This window comes from Microtus oregoni, unplaced genomic scaffold, assembly GCF_018167655.1.
Source record: "Microtus oregoni isolate MIOR12 unplaced genomic scaffold, Mior012 000042F_ref0000377, whole genome shotgun sequence".
In the NCBI taxonomy this organism is placed as follows: Eukaryota; Metazoa; Chordata; class Mammalia; order Rodentia; family Cricetidae; genus Microtus; species Microtus oregoni.
In genome coordinates, this window is record NW_024543209.1 from 10231231 (window position 1) to 10241743 (window position 10513).

Sequence of the window (10513 nt, forward strand, 5' to 3'; positions counted from 1 at the left end):
TCGAATGTGTGACTGACTTTGAATGCTGTGACCTTCTGAAGTTTGAATTACTTTGTATCTCGGCAGAGAACACATTGGTGAGGCCACATACTGCAACAAAATGACATACAAGAGAGTTACAGTCTAGTTGGAAGAAGAAAGCTTCAAGGCAAGCCTTAGCTTAGCAGTCGAGCACTTGCCTAGCAAACTTGAGGCCTTGAGTTTGATCCCTGTCGTACAGTTCCACCCAGAAAGAAAAAAATACATATGGGTGTATTTTCCTCCTTTGAGGCTTAGGAGGAAATTTGCATATGTTTTCATAAATTTACATATACCTGACACATATTTGCCTCTAGGCTCTCAAGCTTCTGCTTCCAAAGGAGGCTGTGTGAGCTTCCCCGTGTGCACTAGCATTCACATCGTTTCTCTTGGACTCGTGTCACGGGCTTCTCTTTCTGATGCATTGTTTCACAAGCTTGTCTTCCATTTCTCAGAAATGCTTGCTAAAAGTCACCATGGTTGTGAAACTCATGCCTGAAGGACATGGGAAGGCTTTTTGTGAACTGACCGTTAGCGTGAGGTATTGTCTGTCGACATCAGGATCCCTAGGGATCTTAGAGCCTCCTGAGACACTACTGGTTACTACAACGGGCCTCCAACTGTGTTTATATCAAGGACTATGCTCGTATTTATAGAAAAAAATCATATCTAAAAGTCATACTTTTAAAGAAAGGGTTTTATCTCAGATACTGAGATGTGCACTGCAGTTATTCCCCAGTGTCGTGCTAGCGAGATTCACGGGGCCTTAAGTATGATGCTATCAAACTGACCACCGTGATGATGTGGGGATGTGGGTAAACTGGGTCTCCTCCATTAACCTCGGTTTTCTCTAGGGACACGGTCATTAAGCTAAATACCAGTGCTCCCTGGTAATATTTGCTGCATCCTCCATTCATCTATATTATTTTCTTCACTTTCCAGCAGAAGTATTGTTATCTGCCTTAGCCTAACCCTGAGCAAAATCTCTATGAATCACACTTGATGTGATTTTGCTGGTACATCAAGAATGGCCACATTCTTCACTTTAAAAGTATTTTATTGTTATTCATGTTTGTGTGTGTGTGCATGTGAGGGTTCATGCATGTGCCGAAAGAGGAGGTTGGGTCCCTTGGAGATAGAGTTACTAACAATTGTGAGTCGCCTGACCCGGGAGCTGGAAAGTGAATTTGGGTTCTCCGAGAAAACAGTACATGTAGTCTTAATCTCTGAACCATTGCTCTAGTCCTGCTTTCTTAAGCACTTTGAAAATGGCTCTTCTGGATTCTCTTAAGGTTTTCTCAGGTGTCATTACCCTCTAAGAATGTGATAAATCAATCGACATTCATAAAGCGTGTGGTTTAGGGCCAGCTACAGTAGCTATGAGAGCAGCTGCGGCAGAACCCTGCCCCCTGTCCACATCCTCCTGTCTTCATGGTAACAGTTGAAGGGTCTTCACTTGGGTATGTAACTGAAGGGGGGCATTTCCCAGAATTCCTTGCACCTGGAGAGAATAAAATTATGTTTATTTTAATGTGTATCGGTGCTTTACCTGTAGTATGTATGCCTCTGTACCATGTTTGTGTGCTGCCCCTGGAGGGCAGGAAAGGAGCTGGGGTTACAGATAGTTGTTAACTACCATGTGGGTGCTGAAATGGACGTGGATCCTTTGGAAGACCCGCTAGTGCTCTTAACCACTGAGCCATCTCTCCAGTCTGATAATTACAATTTGAACTATATTTATTACAGAACAAAGCAAATATTTGGTGGGATTTCTAAGAAGCCCAGCTTCAGTTTGAATGTGTTTCCTGACACTCATTTGACATTTTTATGCCATTTGTGACAGTGTCAAGAGGTGATGAGGTTACAAGGGTTCCCTTCCTGTGAATGTATTTATTCTGTCCCCACAGGAGTGGGCGGGTCCCTGATAAAAGGACTTTCATCTGTCCTGCATGTGCTTGCTTGTCCTTCAGCCTGGCTAAGGCCTGCACGAGGTCCTTGGCATGTGTCAGCACCACGTTCTTTCTCTGTTCAGACTCCAGGGCCAGGAGCCGAATAAATCTCTGTTCTCTATAATTTCCCCAGCCTATACGCTGACACCTCAGAACCTGAAGAGGAGGGCTGCCATCTGCTAGGGACAGCAGAGACAGGCCCCGGAAGAATGGCCAAGTTTTAGTAACTACTGGATGCTCACAGTAGTCCCAAACATATGTGTGTGTGTGTGTGTGTGTGTGTGTGTGTGTATTCCCTTTACACAGAGATAAATGAACCATGCTGTCAAGTCACCACGCTCTATGGTCTCCTGCCACTTTAAGCAGAATGTAAAGCTATTGGCACCATGTCGTGCAGATACGTGGGGGAGTCACTGAGTGAAACTCAAGAGGTTCCCTTTGTTTCTCTTTACAATTCTCGGGGGGGGGGGGGAGCATTTGGGATACATGGTTAAGCGCTGCGGAGGAAGGCGTTCAGGATTATGTTCCTCCGTTGCCTCCTTCCATGAGGCAAGAGTTGATTGATATCTCAAGAATTCTGTTTGCAGGAGAATGTTCTTCAACCACAGAGGTTAGAAAATTATGCACGGACAGCGGGGCTTTTATTTCTGCTGAGATACCCAGTCACTCACTGGTCACGTGCCGTCCACTCGCACATCTCTGATGGGACTGAAGGACTCTGTCCACTGGAGGCTGATGGCAGAACAACATGTTTGGCCTCTTCCCTGCGTTCAGTCTAGTCTGGTCAAACTCTAAGGCATGGCTGTATTACAGCCTTGGTTTCCTTATTATCAAGCAGTGAATTTGTTTCTTGTACTAGGGAGCAGGCTCTGGTCTTGAATACCTCTTGCAGCAGTGATAGTAACTAGGAAAGAAGGGGTAACATTCCGACCCTGAGGCTCATACACATATGATTAACCTAGGTACCAGTTTTCCTTCCTTCCTTCCTTCTTTCCTTCCTTCCTTCCTTCCTTCCTTCCTTCCCTCCCTCCCTTCTTCCTTCCTTTCTTCCTTCCCTCCCTCCCTCCTTCCCTCCCTCCCTCCCTCCCTTCCTTCTTCCTTTCTTTTCTTTTTTTTTTTGAGGCAGGGTTTCTCTGTCTAACTACCCTAGTTGTCCTGGAACTCACTCTGTAGACCAGGATGGCTTCACACTCACAGAGATCACCTGTCTTTGCCTCCTGAGTGCTGGGATTAAAGGCCTGCACCACCACCTCCCAGTTAGTTTTACAGCTTTTTGAAAGGCGGAAGCAGTCGATGGGACAGCAGATATGCGCACATTTAGAATTCACTGCTATACCATAGCAAGCTACAGTCCACAGACTGTGTATTGATTAAACACGAGTGTGAACCCTTCACATGAAGGAGGCTATTGAATTTAGCTCTTCAAGAGTTCAATATTGATTGATTGATTGATTAGGAGGTGTGCATTGCTCTCTTTTCTTTACCTAACAGCTGGAGATCACAGACAGGAAAACTAAGCAAAAGAGGTTTATTTTGGTGCCTCTTCAGGAAGTTAAAGGCCAAGATGTCACAGTTGGTGATGGCCTTCCTTTTGGCAGAGTTCTGAGGCAGCACATGACACCATGTGGCAAGAAACTGGGAATGTGTGTGCTTACAGGTGTCACTTCTTCCTTTAAAGCCACAGGGTTCAATTGTGGGGCTACCCCCCAGGACTGTGTCTAGGCCCAATCACTACTTCCCATAGGCCTCACCTCTAATGGCCATGATCAGACTAAGTTTCAGTTCTTCTCAGGACATCACAATAGGTACTGCTATTTCAACCTATCAAACTTTAGGGTAGGGTTTTCATTGGCTTTCTGTTGGCCTGACGCTAATACCAGATAATATCAACTTCGGGAAAGGAAATACTTATTTTGGCTCATACCTTAGAGGCTTCTGTCTAGGAAGGCTGTTTTCATGGCCTTTGGGCCCATGAGGCAGCACCTCATGTTGGGAGCGTGTGGAAGAGCAAAGGTGCTTGCTATTTGGAAGCTGGGAAGCAAAAAGAAAGACAGAAGGGGCTCTGGTTCCAATATGCCCTCCAAGGAATCCAATTAACAGTCAAGATTATCTCCACCAGACATGTCCACAGGCCAATTTGATCGAAGAGATCCCTCAATTGAGGCTCCATTTTCAGATGACTCAAGGCTGTGTCAAGTAGATAATTAAAGCTAAACCTGGACAGGGACATTTGGCCAGGTCTTCTGGCACCCAGTGGCAGGCAGAGGCTCGTGTAACTATCTCCTATCTTACAGATCGCAGAACAGGCCCCCTACAATAGAGAACCAACCACTCCTCTCATCCGTCAATAGGGTGAAGCCTTGTGGCTGTTGTGATTTTTTGCAGGGACAGAGAAGGCTCCCTGCCATTCCCTGTCCTCCTCAAATAGAGTGTTTTCTGACGGCTTCAATACTCTTCTTAACAAGAAAACCTCTTTATCCCATACCACGAAGAGAAGTCCTAACCCGCTCACAGATTGCCATGGTGTGGTTCTCTGTATGCACATGGTGTAGAAGCTAGAAAGATGAAGGGACCCGACTCAGGGTGACATGGAACAAGATAAGAGTTTAACAAGCTTCCATGTTTTCCGAGGCCACACTGCGTATCTGGCCCTGAGCTTAACACTTTGTGCATGCCCCTGATGCCAGCAGGCTGGTGTCCAAAGTTCTCTTGCCCACAGGTCACACTTAACTATGATACATATATAGTAATTACGAAGCTTGGCTCCTGGGTCTGTAGGAGCTTCTGCATGACCTTGGATGTGGGTCCTGCCCCCAACTCACATACAGTATTGGGTTGTGGCTCCATATTTTCTGCTTGCTTTTCTTTTTGACAACTTCATTGAGATCTAAGCTGTAGACTGTCCATTTGATTCGCTGATTAAATGTTCATGGCTTGGTGGGTGTTGGCATATGCCCGGAACTGGGCGACCAGTACCATCATCAATTTTAGAAAGTTCCTTATCGCCTCCCAAAGATATCCCAGGGTGATTCTAAGTATATATCCTGGAAAAGGCAAAAAGACAGAGGAGATAGTAGGGAGACTGGTGGGATAGTAGGGGAGGGGAGGACGAATGGACAGAGCATATGGAATAACCAGGAGAGTAAACCACTCCGGATGAACCTGTACTAGGGGGACTCATGCCATTTTGCATGCGTCCAAACCCACGGGATTCACAGCCCAAAGAGTAAACCATATTGTGAACTGGGGACTCCAGGTGATCTGTCAATCAGGGCAGTCACTGGTGGCCCTACATGGACCAGTTTGCCGGTGTCAGCAATGGGAAGCTATGTGTGGGGGACAGCGAATTTAAGGGGACTCTTTGTAACTAACTCCCTCTTGTGTTTGCTGTGAACCCCAAAGGACTCCTATAACCAGTCTGAAAGAGAAAAGCCTATGCTCATCCGCAGCTGCCCCATTCCCTCTTCCCAAGGCCTCAGTAACTATGACAACTCCTCCTCTGCAGGTCAGCCTACTCTAGACATGCCACAGATACAGGATGGCACAACATCTAGTCTTTTGCAGTTGAGTTTTTCACACTACAGTGCCTTCAAGGCTCAATATTGCCAAAGCTTATTCCTAACACGAGTCTGTTTTATAGGGATGACATATTTTCTTTACTCACTCACAGCAGATGTTTTGGAGAGCCTTGCTTTTCTGACTATTACAAATGAAGCCACTTTGTGCACGCAAGTTTGTCTGTGAGCACATCTTTACATTTACTTTGGACATATTGGGGAAGATGGTATGAGACCATATGGTTTCCACCTCCCGAAGAACAGCCAGGCTGGCTTTAAAAGCATACAGAACTCATTTTATATTCCTGTCAGCAATGCATGGGCATTCCAATTTCTTCACATCCTCGACAACTCTTGTTAACTATCAGATTTTTCCTAAAAATGGAATCCTGTTGATGCTTCTGATTATTTTTTTCTACATTAAGTTTTCCTTCTCAATAGTTTTCGTCAGTTCCACTGTGTTTTCTCTTTTAAGCTAGGGTCTTACATGACTGCCATGATTACCTATCTCCACAGCTGCCGGCATTTCTGCCATAATGGTTTTCCCCAGTGGAATCCTGAACACGTCAATAAGTTCACACTGAGGCTGTTTTCCCTGTAAGGATGTTCTGCAGGGGAAGAATAGACGAAACAGAACATACTGATACCCTTACAGTCCGTGAGCTCTGGAGAGAACTGAAGTCCAGGTCTTTAAAGTTCAAGGCCTGGAACCTTAGTGTAGGGATTGAGGAGCAGGTGGGGTGGAGGCCGGAATGGCCTCACCACCTGGGTGTCTCTCTGTGGGTTCCGCTTCCCCTCCCTGCCAGTTTGGATTCTTTCCTGAGCTAGCAGCCCTAGCAGTGGGGAAGGTTCTCTGGACCTGTGAGTAACAGCTGGCCCTGGGGCATTGGTGGCTGGTATCCAGAGACCAGAGTGTGAGAGAGTCCCTATCCCTCAGGGGCTAATGACCCTGACTGCCAGCAGGAAGAGGGCCCCCTAATTTTTACACAATGCATAAGGAATTGTGTGGAACTTATAAGGTCTTCTTGAGTTCCTCTTGGGGCCACCAACCCCATGGCAACCCTGATAGGTTCCCAGCAACCCTGGTCAGGGAAGGGTATCAGAGCCATGAGGGTTGGGTTACACTATGGATACCAGGATCTGCCCAGGGGAGAGTTTTTGGGGAAGGGTTTGGATTTTAGGTTTGGGGAGGGAGGGGATGAGCATTTGTTTAGTGGCAGCTCAATCACAGCTGGGGACTGTCCCTGGTTCCACTAATTTTCTTTCCTAGAGTTCTGTTTTTGGAAAGGAGATTTACAGGGCAAGGAGGCACTGATATCTGAAGCTGGGAGGCTACTCGAATTTATATATTGAAACCCCACCCACAGTACCTCGGAATATGAGATCGAGATAAGGCTTTTTTGTTTTGTTTTTGTTTTTCAAGACAGGGTTTTTCTGTGTAGTTTTGGAGCCTGTCCCAGAACTCACTCTGTAGACGAGGTTGGCCTCGAACTCACAGAGCTCCATCTGCCTCTGCTTCCTGAGTGCTGGGATCAAAGGTGTGTGTCACCACTGTCCAGGGAGGTGAGGCTTTTATTTACTATTTTTTAAATTAATGTATTTATGTTTTATCTGTAAATATGTCTCTTGCACCACACACCTGCCTGGTGCACACGGATCTGAAGTTACAGATGCTGTGTGGGTTCTAATAACTGAACCAGTATCCTCTGGAAGAGCAACCAGTGCTTTTAACCACTGAGCCATCTTTTCAGCCCAGAGACAGGCCTTTTAAAGAGAGTAAGTTAAAATAACATCACCAGGTTGGGTTACGTTCTAGTTTGCTTCTCTAGTGTTTTGATAAAAACACGGACAAAAACCAAGTTAGGGGAGAAAAGAGTTGATTTAGCTTATGACTTTCAGGTCACAATTTATCACTAGGGGAAGAAGTTTGGGCATGAACTCGCAGGAGGTTGGAAGCAGGAACTGAGGCACAGAGGAGTGCTGTTTACTAGCTTACTTCCCATGGCTTGCTTAACTACCTTCGTTCTTTAACCAGGACCATCTGCCCAGGGAGGGCACCGCCCACAGCGAGCTGGATCCTCACCCATCCATCATTAGTCAAGGAAATGCCTCTCCCGACTTATCCACAGTCAGTCTGCTGGAGGCAATTCTTCAACTGAGAATTCCTTCCCTCCAGAGGGTCAAGCACGCCGCCACCAACAGCCATCACAGCCTGTGACTAAATACAAAGCGTGTTCTTGTAAGATGGTGGGAGTGAGATACAGAACGACCATACTCGGGCACAGAGAGAAGACAGACATGTCGTGGGGAGCGGCTCCTCAATACAGTAAACCTACCTGCTATGACCACAGACCTCTTCCTGCTATAAGGAAATAAAGCTTTGGTGTGTAAGCCCCGCTTTTCTCTCTTTGTTTGCTTCTTACCTGTGGATGGAGTAACCTTGTGGGATGCTGTCTGAGCATCTCTGCTGTGGACCAGCACTTCGACAGGCAGGTTGCTTGTTCAAACTGCGAAAAGTGTGTCATTGTGGGAATTCGTTTCAAGGTGATGAATTTATTCTCTCTTGTTTAATTTACTTGTTTAAAATATTAATTTTTAAGTTTATGTGTATGGATGTTTTTGCCTGTGTGTGTCTGTCTAGGACCTTTGGAGGCCAAAAGGGTTCCCTGTGTTCCCTAAGACTGGGGTTCCAGAGGTTGTGAACTGCCATGTAGATGCTGGAAACTGAACCTGGGTCCTCCGGAAGAACAAGAGGTGATCTTAACTGCTGAGCTGCTTCTCCAGCTTGATCTAGCCTCTTTTTTGACAGAGTTATCTTCCTTCCTTCCTCTCTCCCTTCCTCCCTCCCTCTCTGAGACAGGGTAGCTGACTGTGGACTTGTGATCCTCAGCCTCCCGAGTGCTGAGATGACAGGAGGGGACCCCTCTCCCCAGTTTTCTTTACTTCTTTCTTACACTTGCTCTCTGCACTGAATGGATGACTCCGGAGTGACTGTTCTCACAACTCCTGAAGTTAGAGAGCTGAGGCCAGCTCAAATCTGTCTTGTCTCTCCTTTAGTGTTTCTTAGTGTCTTTGCGACCTCTTCTACGGCAAGAGACTCTGAGGACAGGTTAGAATACATGACAGAAGAAATGAATTGATGAATGAACTAGACTTCTAGGTTCTGGAACCAGGCTGTGCCTGGATCCTTGGGACTGTGAAAACCTCACACCCTGCTTCTTCTTGGCTGATTTTAGATGAGGCAGTAGCCATCTAGCATGGAAGGGACTTGGGTTGCTTTTAGTGGAAGAGACAATGAGTAGCAAGGTTAAGCTCACAGGATCATGTAAATGAGTATAGTCAAAAGCAACGTGGGTACCACGTGTTATATGGGTGATCATCTAGCTCAACCCTTGGGACAGGGTCAGGATGCTTTATACTTAGAAGAAAGGAAGGAAAGCAGAGAATGGAAGGAAGGAGAGAGAGAAAATAGGGAGAAAGGGGGAAATGAACGAATATTCTAGAAGGCTTTGTTAGCTCAGAACTACTCAGAGGAGCAGTCTCCAAGAGTTGGCATAATTTAACATCAGAGTCTGTGCTGAGAATTCCTGGAACTCAGAAGCAGGGTACCGAGGCAAAGCTAGGCCGGAGGGAGAGCCCTGTGCCTCCAGGAGTGACAGGCTGGTCAAGGAACAGGGCTCAGACTTGTGGCCTCTGCAGCTTCTAGCAGAGGAAGTCCCTGGGAAGAGGAAGTATGATTCCAACTTAGTGCACTGGACAAAGGCCAAGGTTTGTCCAAGCTGGACCCCCTTGCTCACTGCAGAAGTTGGAGCAGAAGGAAGAGGTATACTCCGGAACTGTGCTGTGAGTGGCAGCCCCTGAGCTGGGTCTGGCAAGCAGTTCCTAATCTCCATAAGGGTCATGGCTCTCCTGCTTCTCTGGCTTGCCAGGGGAAGGGGGCTGGCTTAGTATGTTATAGAGTTTGGGTTTCAAATGTTACTGAACAACTTGGCTTAGTCTGCAGTGGGTGTTTAGTGACATATTTACTTTGAGAAGTCAAAGTATTACAAGTTTATTTTGTTAGCTCTCAGAGGACCCTGTGGGACCAAGGTTATGTGAACATCGCTAGCAAATTCAAGCCTGATGCTTTCTTCAGTTTCTTTTTTAAAAGCTCATTTTCAGATTTCATAGAGAATGGATGTCAATGATGACAGGCTGTTATGTAGAGATGATGATTTTCTGTTTAATGGAATGATTTAAAGAGAATGGATGTACATCACAAATGAATTATATGAATGTCTACTCCGCTTTCCAGGACAGAGACAGTGACAGGTCTTCAGGAAAGCAAATGTTGAGGGGACAGGCAAGGATTACGCTCCTTATGGATTCTCCCAGCTGGCCCGTGATAGTTAGGTCTTTTCCTTCCAACATGGCCAACTCCTGCTACACCTGAAGAATGCTTTACCCAAAATGAGATTCACTGCTATTCTGAGAAGTGTGCAAGAGTCCAGAGATTCAAAGCAAAAGCGAAGCATCTCTGGGGAGATGACTGAGCAGTTAATGGCACCACACTGTTCCTGCATAGAACAGTTTAGTATTCTCAACAGCCAATCAGGCAGTTCACAACTGCCTGCAACTCAAGCTTTAGGGGATCCGATGCCTTCTTCTGGATTCTACAGGCACCTGCACTCATGCGTACAACTCCACACACAGGCGCACACACATACACACAGAGAGAGAGAATTTAAAAATCATAATAAATATCTTGAAAAAGAAACTGGAAACTTTTAATACTTCTTAACATTCACTGTATGTTCAAATGATGGTGTTTCCGCTGCTATGTAAATAAAATATATTTCTAAAATTGATTTCATCTGTTACTTTTTACTTTTAAGGTGGCTACCAGTGTATTTAAAATTATAAACACATGTGACTCGTACAGTTGGCTCTCTAATCTGTGGGCGTCTCTGGATTCCACCGCCTACAGATAAAAAAGAATTAGGAAGACAA